Source organism: Lontra canadensis, unplaced genomic scaffold (assembly GCF_010015895.1).
Source record: "Lontra canadensis isolate GAN:19392208 unplaced genomic scaffold, GSC_riverotter_1.0 scaffold49, whole genome shotgun sequence".
NCBI classification, from domain to species: domain Eukaryota; kingdom Metazoa; phylum Chordata; class Mammalia; order Carnivora; family Mustelidae; genus Lontra; species Lontra canadensis.
In genome coordinates, this window is record NW_022631043.1 from 2,561,237 (window position 1) to 2,581,632 (window position 20,396).

Genomic DNA, 20,396 nt, shown 5'->3' on the forward strand with positions numbered 1-20,396 from the left:
CAAAACAGTATTGGCAATGTGCCAGCTCTCGTGAGGCTGCTGGGTCCTCACTGTAGCTTTACTATTATATTCTCTGAGTTGAATGCATGTGTATATAATCCCCCTATGCTTCATATTGAATATTTTTAAATTGTGGTAAAATATGATGTAAAATTTACCATTTTAGCCCATTTAAGTGTCCAGCTCAGTGGCATTAAGCCATTCACATCATTATGCTGCCATCCCCACCATCCATCTCCAGAGCTCTCTTCCTCTTCCCCAACAGACACTCTGTCCCCAGGAAACACCAACTCCCATTCTCCACTCCACTCCAGTCCTTGGCAGCCACAGTCCTGCTTTCTGTTTCTACGAATTTGGCTACTCTAAGCAGGTTTCTGGTACGAGTGGCTTGGCAGTCATTGTCTTTTTGTGACTGGCCATTTTACCCGGCATCATGTCCTCAGGGTTCATCCATGTTGTAGCAGGTGTCAGCACTTTCTTCCTTCTTGAGGCTGAATAATTTTCCACTGCATGTATACACCACATTTTGTTTATCACCCGTCTGCTGGTGGACATCTAGGTTGCTTCCACCAATTGGCTATTTTGCATAGTGTTGCTGTGAAACTGGATGTGCAAATATCTCATGGAGGTTCTGCATTTATTTATTTTTTTAAGATTTATTTATTGAGAGAGAGAGTGCATGCAAGCAGGGGTAGGGGCAGAGGGAGAGGAAGAGAGAGCGTCTTCAAGCACACTCCCCACTGAGTGTGAAGCCAGTGGCAGGGTTTGATTCCACGACCCTGGGATCATGACCTGAGCCGAAATCAAGAGTCAGATGCCTAACTGACTGAGCCACCCAGTCAGCCAGGAGTGGGATTGCTAGAGTATATGGCGGTTCTATTTGCAATGCTTTGAGAAGGCTCCAGGCTATTTCCACAGCCGCTGCTGCACCATTTTGCATTCCCACCAGCAGTGCACAAAATTCCAGTTTCTCTTGCATAATATTCTGAAGGAAGAGGAAGCCACGGTTGACTGGAACCTCCTGCCCCAGACAGAGTGGAAGGCAGAGCGGTGCCCACGGGTGCAAAGATGACCTGTAGGCATGGCCTGCCTCTGCGGCAGGGAGGGGCCCACCGGCTGCCGGTTCAACCACAAATGGCAACTGTCTTCTCAATCTCACTCAGAGCTGGGAAATGAGAACGTAATTGACTATGAGATATGACTTCCGACCATCCAATTGACAGAAATTAATAGGATTTGTAAAATTCATGGCTGGCAAGGGATTAAAGGAAAAAGACTTTTTATCTATTGCTGATGGGATTATAAATGGCTACGGTCATTTCGGAAAGTAATCTGTTCTATTAGAATTAAACATGCATCTAACTTTTGACCCAATAATCCACTTTGGGGAATATATACTACAGAAATAAAATTACCAGCATAGAAGAATAGATGAACAAGGATATCTTTGTAGTGTTCTTTGTGGCAGGGGACGCAACCTGGAAAAAATGCAATTATGGTATGCTTACTATACTGCAACATACTTAATTCTCTTGATAGAAAGGAGCTACAACTTTGTAAAAGAAAAAAATGTGCTTCACAATATAGACAGCTGTGTGATTCTATGAGTGCAGAGAAAAGTCTGGAAGATACATAAACTATCATTAAAACTGAGCACCTAGGTAGTGACTAAATCTGGTGTGCACTGTTAAGACATGGATACTGATTCCAGGATTCTCCAGCATATGGGGTGATGGGTGGGATATATCTCATGGAACAAAGACTTGAATCACATCCTAAATCAGTGACTCACTCAGATATGCTCCCTTCTCTAACTGGAATGTTCATCACTAGCTTTGCCTATTTTCAAATTCCTGTTCATCCTTGGAATTCCAGCCTGAGCATTTCCCGTCTCGTGAACACCTCCTCGTTCTTGTTCCAGGTGGGAATTACTTCCTGCCTAGGACCACCTGCCACCTAATGCACAATCCGGTCGTAGCACTCACTGCACTGGACCATTCTGTGAATGGCTCTGAGATGCTTTATTGGACCATAGAATTCCTCAAGAACAGGAGCTGCGATGTCACTCTTCACTCATTGACTCATTCATTTGTTCCACTTTGACTCTCCTGCCCTCTCCTCCTCCCCAGCCAGGATGCAGGCTCTGTAATTAGAGATGAGGGATTGGGAATAGCATCCTTCACAGCTATGTAAATTGACAAGGGATTTATATCATAAGGTGAGGCTGGAGAAGGGCAGATACTCTTAACTTATTAAAGTCAAACCTGTACAAACTATGAATCTCTTAAGTCTTAGGAGACATTTTGGCAAGAAACTCTGCCTCCCCCATTAGCCCCAACGGGCTTCCGAGCCCTGATTACTGATTACGGGCAAGTGAACTGCAGACTCAGGAAGTTGCCTCTTGACAGCGTTTCACAGGGGCTCAGAGAGAGGTATCCCCCTAGCACACAGGAGAGCACCGACACAGAGACATTGTTGCAATGTTTACTAAGTGCCAGAACTGGATACACGCAGTAGGTTAAAAAGCTACACAGCAAACATTTATTCTATCTCCTCCTTATTTTCAGTCCCGGGTATTAACAGGTGTTACCTCTCCCCTAACTTCTCAGGTCCCTAAAGAGATCCTGACCCCCGTCCAGCTCTGGGGCAGACCCTGGTTAGTCAGGACACAACCATGCCTTTCACTAGGGATACATTTAAGAAGAAATGACTCAGGTGGAAGTGATTCTTCTGTTCACGGGATTTGTCATCTACTTAGGAAGAATTACCTGTGAGAGGGTGCTTTCCTGGGTGCTATTGAGAAAGAAGCATCCTGGTTTTTAAGGGAGATACCTCAGGGACCTATGGCTGCTGTTTCTTTGGATTCAAGGCCCAGGACTGCTGCAGCTGCTTTTTACCCCCAAGGAGAAAGTGTCACTTTCAGGAGGACAGAGTTGGGGGAATCCGAGACCCTGAGCCACAGCTCTGCCTGACCCAAGCCTGATCTGTGTTTCTTAAGGAACTGGACCTTTGGCTGGTGCCTTTGTGCCTGGAGGGCGATTTGGCTTCCGTACAGCTGCTTCCAGGTTGGCCAGGCATGGGATAGCCGCTCACAGAACAAGCTCTGGGTGGGGGCTGCCCACACTGGTGCAAATGGAGCCTGGCGCCTTCCAACTCTGTCTTCTGGTCTTGGGCAGAAGGGCTGCCAAGTCATTGCAAGCTAAGGTCCCTCTAGGGTCTGCACCAGTGGTCAATGTTTAATGACCATTTAGGAAAAAAGCCCTGATTTGTAGCATTTGCCAATTTTCATGAAGTGAATACTCCCAGTGTGGCCAAATCCAAGCTCCTGATGTTGTCACTGGACATGGAGTTAGGGAGAGATGCTCACATTTGGCTCTTCGAGCCAGCGAGAGGCTACAGCTCACCCCTGGCTTCCACAGTCCTGTCCCTATTATTCTTTGTGCTCTAAAATGTTTGTCAAGATCCTTTCCCTCTCCTGGCAAAGGTGGGTGAATGAGAACCCAGGCAAGGGATACGAGCTGATGCAATTTGTCAAAATGATTGATACTGCCCAGCCAGAGGACCAGGGCGAAGGATGCTTGCACAGCAGACCAGGAAGGAAGAGTGATACTTATAATACAGAAAGGGACATGCAATTTCGGAAAGTGGATTTATTTTTTTCTTAAACAAGAGAGATAGGTAATGCCACTCCATAGCCAAGGCTCTCTGGAAACCTCAGACATTATTATTCTGTCCTTGCTTTTCTAACTCTCTCTCTCTAGCCTCTTACTGCAAGAAGGCAGCTCTACAAACTGTCCTTATCCAACTCCCAGCCCCGAGCTCCTTCCATCCGGCCTTTCCTGCAGGATGTGGTGACCTCCAGGCAGCAACCCTACCACTGCTGGGCTGGGCGGGCTAAGCAATGTCTTCATCTCCTTGGCTTTGGGCTTCTCAACAGCAGAATGGGGCTAGCAACACCTACCTCACATTCACTCACTTAGAAATAGTTTTGAGGGGCGCTTGGGTGGCTCAGTGAGTTAAACGTCTAATAACTCTCGGTTGCAGCTCAAGGTCATGATCTCAGGATTGTGAGACCAAGCCCTGTGTCGGGTTCTGTGCTTAGCAGGGAATCTGCTTGAGATTCTCTCTTCTTCTGCCCCTCCTGCTGGGGCTCTCTCGCTCTCAAATAAATAAATAAATCTTTTTAAAAAAAGAATATTTTTTGATACCCATCTTGTTGCTTCCTGCGAATCCCAGCTGTCGAGAGGAAAACATTTGGCAATCCGTGGAACATGCAAAATACAGTGTGTGCTCCATACGCAGCCGTTTCCTTCATTTCCCACTTTGCTAAGCCCCGCTTCACCAACCATGTCTGTGTTCCTAAGTCCCTGTGAGCGTCTTCCTCTGCCCAGGAGAAAGTCCACATTCCTTTAGGGATTGGACTCTTAACAGTTAAAGTGTACAGGGGAAAAAAAAATATATCAGAACTGAGGATGTGCTTACTCTCTGACCAAGTAACGTTATTTTAGGAATTTATCTTACGGACGCACCGTGGAACAATACACACGTGGAAGGTGTGTGTTGTGCTATTGATTGTAACAGGAAAAATAAGACAAAAATACCCGTCCATGAGGAAGAGAACAATAAAGAACAGAATATCAAACTGCCAGAGAGAGGCTTCCTGGTGCTTAGCACTGCACCTGGTGTGTAACAGGCTTTCTGTAAATATGGAAACCGAAACTGCAGTGTGGCCATTTCAAAGAACAAGGATGTAAAGAAAGTGAGAGGGTTAAGTGAAAAGGCAAGGAGCAGAATAGTAGGCATGGTTCATTTCTATTTTGTATGGAAGGTCCCCTTTCTCTCCCTCTCTCTTTAAATGCATTCAGACGTCCAGGAAAGATCTGGAAAGCTGCGTTTGGCATTAACTTTGATCTATTTATTTTTAAAAATTTCATTTATTTATTTGCAAGAGAGAGTGAGCGAGCGCGGGAACATGAGGAGGGGCAGAGGGAGAAGCTGACTCCCCACAGAGCGAGGAGCCCAACAGGGGGCTGGATCCCAGGACCCCAAGGTCATGACCTGAGCCAAAGGCAGAGGCTTCCCTGACTGAGCCACCCAGGTGCCCTGGCATTAACTTTTAGAGAATGAGACTAGAAGACCTTTTCCAGCATCTGCTTTTCTCATTAACAGTATGCATTAGACACAATTACATGAAAATAAACACACTCTGGTGGTGTTGCCTGGACTTCCCAAACCTCACCACAGGGGATTCCATCATTTGTTTGGGCTGCCACGGAGGCTACTGCTAATTCTTCACACCCATAAACAGTGCCCGGGGGAGCATTGTTGTGCCTATGTCTCCATCCATACAGATTCTGCGCCTGGGTGCTAGAGAAAGGAGGCGTTTTACATGTTGACATGGGACACTCTGTGCTGCTTGATTCATGCTGAAATCACAAAATGACTCCATCCTTAGCAGCTGTGAGATGAACCAGAAAATCTCCCAATGCCAGTTTCCTCATTGTGAAATAGAGGTATCCATCCTGAGGGGCTGTTTCCAGAAGAAGACAAGATTGATGAATGCCAAGTGTTCAGCTCTCAGAACACACCCAAGCACACACTATGCTCTGTAAGTGGCCGCTGGGAGTATTACTTGAATCATCAGGGACAAGAAGAACAGGGCGATGGGAGCAAGTCGTGCCCGAGGGAGCTGTGAGCTCCGAGAAGGTAAGAGATGGGAAGGGTCTCACATGCTGAGTGTGGGGCTGGAGAAGGGGACTCATTTCTGGAGCAGGTGGCTCCTCTGTTCCTCCTTGTTTCTGGAGACACACCTGTTCCTGGATGCTAAGGAGACGGGCCCACATCATTGACAATGAGGATGAGTCTCAAACTCCATGAGGAGCAAAGCCAGGACAACTTGGTTAGAGGAAGCCACCATATGGCCAGGCTGGTCCCTGTGTGGATTCACAGAGGTCTCACTGTCATGTCCATGGGTGTCGGGACCAGGGGCTGTGGAGGTCTGGGCTGCCAGCTATAGATGTGGGGAGGGGTCACCTGCCGGGTGCCCAGAAATCCTAGAGGGATCCAAGGGCAAGAGTGGGCCGGGGGCTCAGATTTGAGATCCAATCACTAAACTTGATGGAGCCTTATCTATCCCAAGCACCAGAAGGCTGAGTGAAGAAACGGACCTCGAGTTTGTCCAGGCATCTTAGACAAGGCACTGGACGAGCTAGTGTGCATCTCTTCTGGCTCAGTTGAGTGAAATGGGGAACGGGAAAAGACAGTCTTTCAGAAGGAGATTCTGAACTGCTGGGAAACTATCAGCATTGTCTCAACCGGCTTTTCCAAATCAAAGAATCTTCAAACAGGAAGAGGGTCTTTAAGACTTTTTTTCTGGGGGCACCTGGGTGGCTCAGTGGGTTAAGCCTCTGCCTTCGGCTCAGGTCATGATCCCAGAGTCCTGGGATCGAGCCTCACATCGGGCTCTCTGCTCAGCCGGGAGCCTGCTTCTCCCTCTCTCTCTGCCTGTCTCTCTGCCTGCTTGTGATCTCTGTCAAATAAATAAATAAAATATTTTTAAAAAAAAAGACTTTTTTTCTGGTTGGTGCTCTAGGGAAGCTTCTGTCACAGATGAGGGCTAGAATCTGCTTCTGTCCATTTCTAGCTGAGAAACTGGTCAAATTGTTGAAGAACCTAGCTTCAGGGTTTCCTTTTGTAAAACAGAGTGAAGTTCTCCACCTCCCGTGTTGTGAACATTGGACACGGTGCAAGCAAGGGCCCGGAGAGACCCCCAACATGTGAGATGTGGCTGGGATTATATCACCTTCTTCCTCCAGTGTACCTCGAGACTCTCAGTAGGAGACAGAGGAGAGCTAGGTGGACTTCCTTCATTCAGCAAGTACTTGCTGGGGGCCCTGGACGTGCCAGGGGCTGCTCTCGGCATTGAGTGCACAGCACTTGCTCTCATGGATTTCATATCCCAGAGTGAAATTTCAGATGATCCAAGCAAGCCATAAGGAGTGACGATTACCCTGAAGAGGGACAGCTGGGGCCAGGAGACCGGGCGTGATGTGGGTGCTGGTGTGAAGAGGCTGGTCTGGGAAGGATGGTGTGAGGTGGTGGGTTTGGAGCAGGAGAGGACACAGGGAGTCTGAAGAGCCACATGTGACTCCCCACAGCAGGGGAGGGTTCGTGTTTGGGAAGGAAGGGGTGCCTGGAGCCCATGGAGTGCCATGAGGTGGGGAAGGGCCAATGGACAAATTACTAAGAACTCAAAGGACATGGGAAGAATTTGAGCTTTGATTTTCTGTGTAAAGAAGAGGCTTTGAAGGGTTTCCAGTAAGAGTGATGCAATTTGATGTGATCCTTCTTGAGGGGACTGTGGGGAGTGTGGCCGGGGGGAGGCTGACCAGAAATTCCTTAGGATCGGTTCCGAATACTCCCCACCCCCACATGCAGAGGAGATTGAGACGCACGGGTCCTTTAACTCATTAAACTGAAGGCAGACAAGATTGCTTAGCTGCCTGGGGAAGAGCACTTACTCGATTTGTAGTCATGACTGCTTTCGGGTGGACAGCATCTGAAGACAGATGCGTCCACCCTCCTGTGGGCCCTTGCCAGAAACACACATAGAGGCTCTCCCAGGGCCAGTCTGGGACAATTCCACTGTGGACTGGTCCCCATGTGGTGCTGCCCAGGGCCCACATATGAGCATGGATCCAAACGGGTGAGGGCTGGCGTCACAGGAGACCAAGGACTCCGGACAACTGATCATTTGCTCCAGACTGGAAGAGTCCATGTTCTAAGAGCAAAGAGGCATTGCAAACCCTACCTTATGTTTTGCTAGGCATACATGTAGCTTCGTAAAAGAAAAGTGTGCAATTTTATGGAAAGAAATAAATGGATTCTAACCAAAAGAGTCTCATCTTTATGTGCAATTTTCTCTACTCTCCTTGAAATGAAAGGAAAATGTAGCAAAGAAGAAGCTGGTATTATCCAGTAAAGTACTGAAATAGTGGGTCTTTGGAAAATTAAAAAAAAAACCCTCTGTAAAATTTCCATTGTTTAAAAATGTAATTACCACCCCCCCAATGCAATTACCCTTGTGGAAATTTCCATACAAAGATCACCAGGGAAACTGGTGGCTGAAGCGAGGTTTATTATGAGAACCTCTCAGCAAGGTCTCTGGCCTGTCTCAGGAGTGGGGATGGGTAGCGTAGAGGGTTTTCAGGCAAGGCTGAGTCTTACAGTGGTCTGTGCACAGACTGTCTGGAATTTGCGATTTAGACAAGTAGTTGCTCTATGGGCTTATCTTCAGAAGCACAGCAGCTATGGCTGTGGTCTTACCGTGGACCATATGAACTGAAGGAGGAACTGATTTTACGGCAATTTATGCTCAGACGCGTTTCATTGTCATTGATAATTGGATACGGTTCCTCCATCTTGCCAGTTAGGGTAGAGTTTATTTGCAAACTGTAGTTCCCATTTCATTCCTCATCATATTAGGGGGACTCATTGTAGTCATTTCTTGGTTTTTCTCTCTTTAAAACAGGTGGGAAGGATGATTTTATCTGATATTTATGTATATATATAATGTATGTATCCTAATCGTCTATAAGTTAGCAAAAAGCAATAAGCCCCAAGCTTTTGTGAAGCACCTGTTGTATATCTGAGAATTCTGTTAAGTGTTCCCAGAAACGAGTGTATGCCTTCTTCTACATAGTTTATAAAATTACTAATGACAGTGTTATCTACATCCTTTAAGTATTTCCTGTATGGAGCTACTCTAGAAAAATATAATATAAACCCAGGTTATCACTTACTTTTGGTGTTAGGGTAAAAGGTGTTTATTTCCTTTTTGCTTCTTTACCTACTACTTCTACTGTATTTATCTCTTACCCTTTTCTGTCTTTTAAACAAAACTTATTTCCTTAGTTATTAATTTTCTAAGCTGTTTCATTCTATACCCCGGTCTGGAGACTTGGAATCCTCTTGAAATGTGGAGCTTGAGAATTTGGGGTAAGGGATACAACAGCAGGTGACCCCCATGAGGAGGCCTGCCTAGGGCTGACAGCTTCTACAGCATGCTTCCTGCCGGCTTAGACCCCTGGTTCTCTTCTCCAAAGAGATGGGCTGGGCATCCGAAGTCACTCTGTATCTCCTGTTTGTCCCTATCATCCCAGGCTAACCACACTCCTGAGGTGACCAGTATACACCTCATATGAAGTTCACACAGAGCCCGGTCGGTAGAAACACACTGTCGCTTTGGCTGAGCACCCTAAGAGTGCCAGAGACCTTGGAAAGAACTTTGGGTTGAGTAGATCATTTGAAATAGTGAAGCATATTTGGGCAGCTCCTACTTTAAAAACCGTAACTGAGACCAGTGATTCCTTACACAAGCATCTTATAAAAATACACATAGGAGTGTCAGTCAGATATACCAGTCTCCTCAGAATTTCCAGTAAGTAATTTGTAGTGGCATGCAAAAAAGGTGGTCCCTTCTGGGTTTCAGATTTCTTTTCTTCTTCTTCTTCTTTTTTTAAGATTTTATTTATTTATTTCACAGACAGAGATCACAGCAGGCAGAGAGGCAGGCAGAGAGAGAGGAGAAAGCAGGCTCCCCATGGAGCAGAGAGCCCAATGTGGGGCTCGATCCCAGGACCCTGAGATCATGACCTGAGCTGAAGGCAGAGGCTTTAACCCACTGAGCCACCCAGGTGCCCCTCAGATTTATTTTCAATGTACTTTGCAAACTTTGTCTAAATTGGGAGCTCTTACCTAAGAGACCCTCCCAACTGCATCTAAGCCAGACAGCGTTCTTGAACTATTTCTGTATTGTCTCCACTGTGATCAGAGTCACTATGATCCTATGTCAAAGGCACAGAATGCTTGCCCTGCCTCTCTTCTTCCCACTCCTGCTGACACTTGAGTGACCTGTAGGCTCTGGGTGTACCCAGGTCCCCTGGGATGGTGCTGCCTTGCCTGCCTCTCCAGGGCAGAACTTAACTTGGTCACTGTGAAAGCACTTGTGTGCACATTTAACCATATTAGCCCCAGTTATCAGACAGGTATAATCTGACCACTGTTCATCTTTCATTGAAAATTTCTATCCCAGCAGAATTATAGAAAGCCAGGCTTCTACCTCTTAGAACCACCTGGCTTCCTGTTCTGTGGATCTATCCTACTTTAGATGGAAGAGTTATTTCAGAGTTTTAAATTTTAGGGTTTCTACATTGTGCATGCAGCCCCAGGGCAGGAGGGTGTAGTCAAATGGGCATGAGTTTGGGTTCCAGCTGGAACGTCACCATTTGCTAGGTTGGGAGCTTACCTTTACTTAAGTGAACCTCACTTTCTTCATCTGTGAAATGGAGGTAATGATCCCGTGAGTAGGGGAATTGAAAGTTCTAATAGAGGGCACATAGGTAGGTGTACAATAAATGTTATTTCTTTTATGATTAAAAAAGCTGGGAGTTGCCTCACTGGATAGAAAAGATGGCAAATAATCATGGGACAAGTTGCACCACATCAGATGTCATCTGACAATCACGAAGCAACAAGATATCACTCTACACCTGTGAGAATGGCTACAACCCAGAGCACTGACAACATCAAATGCTGGCAAGGATGTGGAGCAACAGGAACGCTCATTCATGGCTCCTGAGAATGCAGAATGGTGCAGTCTCTTTGGAAGACCGCATAGTGGTTTCTTACAAAACTAAAGAGTCTCTTACCATGTGACTCAGCAATTGTGCTCCATGGCATTTACCCAAATGAGTTAAAAATTTATGTCCACACAAAAAGATGGGTCTTTGGGACTCTTGGCTGGCTCTGTTCACCAACGGAGCATGTGACTCTTGATTTCAGGATTGTGAGTTTGAGTCCCATCTTAGGTGTAGAGATTACTTAAAAATAAAATCTAAAACAAAAACAAAAACAAAAACACATAGATATTTATAGCAGCTTTATTCTTAATTGTTAAAACTTGGGAACAACCAAGGTGTCCTGCAGTAAGTGAATGGATACATGAACTGTGTTCTATCCAGGGTGGTGGAATCTTATCCAGCCCTCAAGAGAAATGAGTTACCAAGCCATGAAAAGAAACGGAGGAAACTTAATGGCTTATTACTAAGAGAGAGAAGCCAGTCTGAAAAGGCTACACATTCTGAGGCCAAGTATATGACATTTTAGAAAAATTGAAACTCTGGAGGCAGTAAAAAGACCAGTGGTTTGGGGAATGAGAAGGAAGAACTGGTGGAACATTTTTAGGGCAGTGAAACTACTCTGCACAATACCGTAATGGTGGAGACATGTTATTACGTGTTCACCCAAGCAATAGAATACACAACACCAACATGAACCCTGGGGTGAACTATGGATGTGGTGGAGAGAGTTGTGTTCAAGTAGGTTCATCGATTTTGACAGTTTCCACTTTGGGGGTGATGTTAACGATAGTTTTGTGGTGGATGGAAAGCATCTGAGAACTCTTTATTCTTTCCTCTCAATTTTACTCAGAATCTAAAACTGCTCCAAAAATGTCTATTAATTTAAGAAAAAAATCTGTTTGTTCAAGCCACCTGATAGGTGTTCAACACTAGAGAGTTTATTTTAAAAAAAAAAAGAAGGAAAGAAAAGGGTGAAAAGGCAAACATTTTGGAAGTATTGACTTAATAAATTAACTTTCTATTTAAATTATAAGTGGCATTCATTTCCAAAAAGTCTACCAGTAAGGAGGCAAATTCTACAAGGTCTAACATCAAGAAGAAAGCTGTGAAGTATTTAGAATTTAGAACACCAAACAGGACATCTGAACTTTAAAACTATACTGTGCTCAAATATCAAATGAAGAATTCATCCATGTAACTGAGTAAATAGCTTTTTATGGGGTAATTAGTGTTTCTTAACTCTTGGAACTGAATCCAAGATTCAAATGCCAGTGTTTAATATCAGTATCATAAGCTCAGAATCAAACCCCAAACCATCCATGTCCCATTGGATATGTCTTCTTTACCACTGCAGCCTTTTATAGCAGGCAGTGCTGTACATGCAGCAACCTACTTATGAGAGGGTTATTATGACCGGGATTTGTGGCTACAAAGAATCACCTGGTGAAGAGACAAACTGTGGCAATTCTTACAATAGGATACAACCTGCCAATATAAAAGAACGGGACCATCGGCATACAAACTCCCTGCATGAATTTCAAAACCATTATGTTGAACAAAAGAAGACAGACATAAAAGAACACAGACCATATGATTCCATTGACATGATGCTCTAGGAAAAGCAAATGTTACCTATGGGGACAGAAAGGTATCTTGCCATCTGCTGTTGCCCCAGCTGTAAAAACTGAAGGGTGAGGATCTTGTAACTGTATCTTGATTTAGGTGAGTTATGTGAGTGTATCCATTTGTCAAGACTTATTAAACTATTCCCTAAAACATATCTTAGTAAAGTTGATTTTGAAATAATAATTTAAGGGTGCCTGGGTGGCTCTGTCAGTTAAATGTCTGTCTTCAGCTCAGGTCATGATTCCAGGGTCCTGGGATGGAGTTTGGCATAATTTTGAGAGTGATTTTTTCCTCTGGTGATTGTTCAAAGCTTTTTGTGGGAAAGTAGACACCCTCCCCTGCACTAAAATAAATATTGGACTAAAATTAGAAGTGGTTATTGATAACTTTACATAGTGTTTTTCTTTTTTTATGAGAAATGTTCTGAATTTTAGATGTTGGCAACTTTACTGAAAATTTTTCAATTTCTGACTTCTGTGGAAACATCAGATTTGCACTGCTGTGCTATCATTTTACAAAGGCTACAGCCTTGGAGCTGTGGAGAGCTGCCCATTTTAGTCGAGACCAAGTGCCCTCCAATATTCCACAGTCCCCACTCTTCCTTATTGCATTGTGCCAGGCCACTTTGTTTCTATTATCAGCTTTACACTTTAGGCAATTGAGTTTGCCACATCTGGACTAGATGGCCTGAGCTACCCTTTCTTTCTGGTGAAGTCATTCCTATGACAGAAGATTTTGGAAGAGAGTAACCAGGATGTCATGGAGGGTATGAAACCATGCCTTTTGAGATGGGTGGGTGAAGCACAGGGAGGAGAAGCCCCAGGGCTCCCTGGATGAGGCTATCATGGAATAAGGGCTGTCCTGTGGATGATTTATCTAATGAGTCCCTGTCTGGGGGCAGGGTTTCCCAAAACTGGGTCTGGGATGGAGACTGGGAAACCAATGATCAGTGACAGCCAGAGGAAGTATCTACAGATAAGTGAGGACATCAACTGGGACAGAGGCAAAACTAACCCATTTTGGCTGAAGTCTATCCTCAGTCTGACATGGGGAGGCGAAGGTATGAACCATGAGTGGCATCATGGAGCTGTGCAGTTTGAGAATTAGGTGTTTGAACTGCTCTATCACTGAGTCATTTGTTGTGAGTCTCTGGCTCCCGTCAGGTGGAGGAATGACTTCCCAGCAACTTCTAAGACAGGTAGCTCATGTCCACCAAAGGTGCTCTTAAGAAGGGTATGGTACTCTCAGTAGCCAGACAGATGAGGGCACTGGCCCCATGAGCGGGGTTTGGGCAGAAATCATCTCTACTTCAATCCCCGAGTGGAACCAGGACCAGTGGTTGGAGTTTATTGGCAACTCACTTCAGCTCAGTAGATAAGAAACTGAAAAGGAGAAGTGTCAGTGATGGAAGGGCCAGCCTCACAGGTGGTGAGACCCAGTAACTGTGTGTTCAAACAGAGGCTGTGGGACAACTCAGTGTCTGAGAGATGGCTCCGTCTCGGGTGTCCTTCCAAAGTTCCTTCGAAAACAGAGGCACTTTTATTCTGCAAAGAGCTCCTGTCCACCCCAGTCTTTTCCTCTGCCTTTAATCCAAACGAGGACAATGCAAACAGCCAAAATTGACCTCACAAAATTACCATGTGTAGGCCCATAGCTCCCTCCCATTTAAGCCCCAAGACAGTCCTATGAGAAAGAAGTTGGGACCCACACTTTTCAGATGTTGTGACTCAAGTTTAGAGAGTTTGAGTGTCTTGCCCAGAAGCACACTGTGAGCACATAGAGGGGCCAGAGGCAGAAGCAGTTTGAGTGATGCCTGGCTCTTTGCCCAGAAAAAGCTAAACAAACAAAAAATCCAAAAAAGTATAAGGTCATCGAAGAGATTCATGCATAACATGATAGAAAGGGCCATGGGGATTCTCAATGGTAAAAGAAGAAAGTGAAAACCAGAGAAAGCAAAAACCCCAACCCAACGCGAAGCTGAGATGAACATCTTGCTGGGGAAGGACACCACAGAGAGGAGCCATGAAGGCGTCAGTCAGGGCTTTCTAAGAGCTATGGGAGCAGGGGTGGTCATGGTGATTACACTAATTAAATGTAGAGTCCAAATTCTGGACAGGGCAGAGTGGGTCCGCAGGCCTGCGCAGGATGATTGGAAACAAGCCTCCTGTGAATGGGCCAGGAAGGGGTTTTCTGAAAACAATGTTCATTTGATGCCTCTTAGGCAAGTGCAACTGAGAGATCGTTTTCCTGATTTGGAGTCCACTCCATGTCTAAAAATCCATGGCACGGGCAGGTGTGCTGATGTCACTGAGTGCAATAATCAGAAATGCAATAGTTTGATGTGATGGGAAAGTCCAGTCCTGCCATCTTAGAGGAGGAAACTGAAGCGCAGAGGGAGTGGGTTTCCTGGATCACGTCACAAACAGAACCGCCACCATAGTACAGCTGTGCTGAACCCCAGGCATTCCACCTCTGCGGTGCAGGTCCCCGAAATCAGAGGTCAAATTAACATCCCTCACATCCTGTTTGCCCAGGGCTCAGCAGTTTGTTGAATGGAGCAGAGAATGAATGAATGAATGAATGATGAGTGAATGAATGAATAAAGAATGAATAACATGGCAGAACTCTGTACTAACCGTTCGCTGGTCCTCAGCCTGTCACAGGACAGCAGGCTTTTTAAGTGGTTTAAGTCAAACAGTTTGAATGCCTTGATGTTGAGATTTCAAAATGTTTCCTCTCTCAGAAATCACAGTCTTTTGAACAGAGTCCCTTCTGACCAAGCTGGAATGATGTTAACTTAGAAGAACTGTTTGATCTTTTATTGCATTTCCCCCCACCTCAGAGACATTTGTTTAATGGTCTTTGTTAGAATGTCTGTGTTGATGGCCTTGTTCATTCCTGGACTGAGGGCAGAAGGTGAGAGGTCTCCTTCAGTGATGGCCAGGATAGCTGCATGCATATAGATTTGCACAGTGATTCTGGCTGAGGCAACATTGGGCAATGCCTGGAGATATTTTCGGTTGTCACTGCCATCTGGGGATAGCGGCCAGAGATGCTTCTCAAGCTCCTGCATGTGCAGGATGACCCCCACTGCAAGGGATGGTCTAGCCTCAAAAGTCAGTAGTGCTGGATTAGCTGGAGAGCCAGACTAAAGGACCAAGTTTGAATTAGAGGTGGGAAAACAACTTCTTTGTGAATAGTACTTACCTCTGTGTGTATCTATTGCTGTCCTTCAGTCCACAAACGCAGAAGATATTTAGCAATATATTTTTTTAAGATTTATTTGACTGACAAAGATCACAAGTAGGCAGAGAGTCAGAGAGAGAGGAGGAAGCAGGCTACCTGCTGAGCAGAGAGCCCGATGCGGGGCTCGATCCCAGGACCCTGGGATCATGACCTGAGCTGAAGGCAGAAGCTTTAACCCACTGAGCCACCCAGGCACCCCAGCAATATATTTTTTTTTTTAAAAATCACATACATTCCCACCACCTTAAGATATCTCTTGGTATAACCTAGATAGCACTGAGGGAGTTAAAATAGGGCTTTGGAGTCAGATGGCCCTGCATTTAAATCCTGTGGCAACCACATGTTAATGGAGAAGCCTTGGAAAAACCATTGCTTCAAGTCCTGGGTTTCCCTATCTATGAACCCAATAACTCCCGCCTCTGAAGTCACATGGTTCAAACTAATTAGCTTTTTAAAGCACCATGCACATCATAGGAGCTCAAACATTATCTTCCAATCCCTGGCCATAGGTATACACATCTTTAATAGAATTGTCTTCACCTTGTTGCATTTTTCAATACTCTTTATTTTATTTTATTTTTTTTAAATTTTTTATTTCTTTTCAGCATAACAGTATTCATTGTTTTTGCACCACAACCAGTGCTCCATGCAATCTGTGCGCTCCCTAATACCTACCACCTGGTTCCCCCAACCTCTCACCCCCCGCCCCTTCAAAACCCTCAGATTGTTTTTCAGAGTCCATAGTCTCTCATGGTTCACCTCCCCTTCCAATTTCCCTCAACTCCCTTCTCCTCTCCATCTCCCCTTGTCCTCCATGTTATTTGTTATGCTCCACAAATAAGTGAAACCATATGATAATTGACACTCTCTGCTTGACTTATTTCACTCAGCATAATCTCTTCCAGTCCCATCCATATTGCTATAAAAGTTGGGTATTCATCCTTTCTGATGGAGGCATAATACTCCATAGTGTATATGGACCACATCTTCCTTATCCATTCATCTGTTGAAGGGCATCTTGGTTCTTTCCACAGTCTGGCGACTGTGGCCATTGCTGCTATAAACATTGGGGTACAGATGTCCCTTCTTTTCACTACATCTGTATCTTTGGTGTAAATATCCAGTAGTGCAATGGCAGGGTCATAGGGAAGCTCTATTTTTAATTTCTTAAGGGATCTCCACACTGTTCTCCAAAGTGGCTGCACCAACTTGCATTCCCACCAATAGTGTAAGAGGGTTCCCCTTTCTCCACATCCTCTCCAACACATGTTGTTTCCTGTCTTGCTAATTTTGGCCATTCTAACTGGTGTAAGGTGGTATCTCAATGTGGTTTTAATTTGAATCTCCCTGATGGCTAGTGATGATGAACATTTTTTCACGTGTCTGATAGCCATTTGTATGTCTTCATTGGAGAAGTGTCTGTTCATACCTTCTGCCCATTTTTTCATATGATTGTCTGTTTTGTGTGTGTTGAGTTTTATCAGAAGAATAAACATTGTTAAAATGTCTCTATTGCCTAGAGCAATCTATACTTTAATGCCATTCCAATCAAAATTCCACCAGTATTTTTCAAAGAGCTAGAGCAAATAATCCTAAAATTTGTATGGAATCAGAAGAGACCCTGAATCTCTAAGGAAATGTTGAAAAACAAAAACAAAACTGGGGGCATCACGTTACATGATTTCAAGCTTTACTACAAAGCTGTGATCACCAAGACAGCATGGTACTGGCATAAAAACAGACACATAGACCAGTGGAACAGAGTAGAGAGCCCAGATATGGACCCTCAACTCTATGGTCAAATAATCTTCGACAAAACAGGAAAAAATATACAGTGGAAAAAAGACAGTCTCTTCATAAATGGTGCTGGGAAAATTGGACAGTTATATGCAGAAGAATGAAACTCAACCATTCTCTTACACCGTACACAAAGATAAACTCAAAATGGATAAAAGACCTCAACGTGAGACAGGAATCCATCAGAATCCTAGAGGAGAACATAGGCAGTAACCTCTTCGATATTAGCCGCAGCAACTTCTTTCAAGATATGTCTCCAAAGGCAAAGGAAACAAAAGTGAAGATGAACTTTTGGGACTTCATCAAGATCAAAAGCTTCTGTACAGCAAAGGAAACAGTCAACAAAACAAAGAGGCAACCCACGGAATGGGAGAAGATATTTGCAAATGACAGTACAGACAAAAGGTTGATATCCAGGATCTATAAAGAACTCCTCAAATTCAATACTCTTTATTTGCCAATATTAATCAGGCTTTTGGGGTGAATAAGTACTATTTGCAATTGCTTTGTAATTTCCCAACAACCAGATAATCCATACCTTTACTTAATGAATCCTTTCTTTTTATCACAAGGAATCCTTTGTGCAGACAGCTTTCCCCCAAAACGTGATTCTCTCCACGGGTAGATTCCATATGAGGGTGGTGATTATTGGCTTAAAAGGCATAGACGTTATAATGCACTTCAGAGTTTTAGGATACAACATCCATAAGCAGCCAGAAGCCAGGGTTAGAAGTGCCTCTAGGAGGAATGACCAGGTATCTGAGGATCTTGGGGAAGACGGATGAGCCTGTGCCATGTCTGTGGTGTGCTTTGTCAACTTCAATCAAGTTAACATGGACACAACATTTTAATCTATTGCGTCACCTTCATTCCAATTCTGTAAGTTGACGCAATAATGTCCTTTATAGTAATCAGCCTCCCTAAGGTTCTGTCTAGGGTAAGCTATCTGCATCTGGCTGTCAGTTCCTGATTTCTCTTGACTTCAGGATGAGCAATAGCTTTGTTGGCTGCCTGTCTGTCCTTACCCATGTTCTAGTAACTGTCTCAATAGCTCTCGGTGGGTCAAAGAGCCAGCTGTCACTCCACCTGCTGCTTATTGTGATAATCGCCCCCATCTTGCTAATGACAGTTAAGCATTGCCACCCAGCCTCTGTTACGTGGAAGTCCTGTTGTTTCTTTCCAATGGAACAGCATTCCAGACATTATCTTGCCCTTGGAGGACCATCACAAACTCCTCCGTGACACTGCTGCTTCCCTTAACAGCACACGTCTCACTGTTGGGTGAACTGGGCTGTCCTCCAGCCCTTTCTGCAAATATAGAGAGTTGGGGAGTTTCCCATATTGACATAATACGTCAACTCTAGCATGCCCACTTTTCTGAGCCTTGAGTCCTATTTTCAAGGTCACTTGTTGAGTGTCATGACTTTTCCACTTCACTGTGGGCATGACTTTCTTCAAGGTTCCAGGAGCCATCCTTGCAGTGTGTGGGATCCTTGCTAGTGAGTTAAATCCTGAATCAGGAGAGTGTGTTCTCTGTCTATCACTTCTTTTTATCCAGGTTTCTGTTTCACTGGTTTGGTACCCTCAGCACCCAGTCCCACAATGCTTTGCTCGTTCCTGCCAGTGCATGTTGGCAGGACTGTAGCTCTGTTGCAGTATGGACCTTGCTCTCCAACTGGCAGTTCTCCAGTTATGCTGTACTGTGACCTAACCCTAGTTCTTGGTCTGGCAGCCATAGGGGAAGTAAGTGTGTATATATATTTTGCAATGGAGAGACTCCTGCATCATCTTCACAAAAATGATGGTCTTAAGTAAGAAGGAATGGGACAAACCCAAATGTTTTGAGCAATTTTGAGATTAAAGTTTTTCAAGTATATCAACCAAGAGTTCCACAGCCATGTAACATCGCAGGGCCCCACTTTTTCTCAGCCATGGCCACGCATTGGTGTAAGACATTGGTGATTTTCCAAGGTTGATAATGAAAGCTCCTGCTCTTGTAATTAAGATCCTCAGCCTTTTACCCCACTGCTGCAGGAGAAAGGTCTCTCTACTTACTACTGAGAAAGCTCTTGACCTTAGGCTCTGTATGGAGAATAAAAAGGGTAATGACTGTATGGCTTCATGTTGTGAGGATTTAAGGCGATTGTGTTTGTAAACAGCTTGTGTGAGAGTTTACGATGTGGTATATTCTTAGCCAATGTAAAACAAATCTATTATGATTATGAGAACCCAACTGGGAATAGGTTGAGCATGGGGAAAGCATCCTTCCTTCTCAGCGGTGTCACTCTGCTTCCTAGTCACAAGCGGGGATGAGCCCAGCTTCCCCAGCCTCCACCTTCCATCTCACCAGCCAAGTCACACTTTTCATTCTTAGTATAAACCTTGGGCAGATTCTGTGACACTCAGGACAATTTTGGTCATTAAAAAGTCCAGTCTAATCCAGTTTAAAGCATAAACTTCTAGCTCATTCCAATCTCCTTTCTCTTCCTCTACTGTCTAGACTTGAACCCCACCCTGGGGGCCAGGATGAGAGGAGCACAAGACACCCCTAATTCGTGACCTTTCTGTTGGTTCCAGCTCCTCAGAGGGAGGAGAGGGTGGTTGTGGGGAGGCTACAGAAACTGAGTCGTGGCCACTCTTCATGTCTCATTTTGATCACTCAGATGTTCCCTCTTTCACAGGACATTTGTGAGGTTTTCTCCAGCTCTTTCAGGAACCCCCTCACTGAATGTTCCCCTGGCCATGGCTTCCATTCTGTTTGAGTCTCCCAACCCCTCTTAGATCGTTTCTCTGGTGGCATGCCTTATCCTTTTATTGCAGAAGAGTCCTTCCTCTGTGAATAGCCATCTTCCCCTAAGATGGCTATTTACAGAATAGCCTAACTGAGAACTGAGAACACTTAGGCCCATCTTCTCTTCACAGCCTCCACTGGTGCACTGGGCTATGGTGTGCAGACAGTCCCACAGCAGCCCCTTCTCCACCCTGGATCCCTTTCTGGATCTCTGCTGCCCTGGGTCCATGTGGATAAGGAGAAGAGGGGGTGGGTGGCTAGATTAGAGGGTTGGCCAAACCCTGTTTTATGAGATT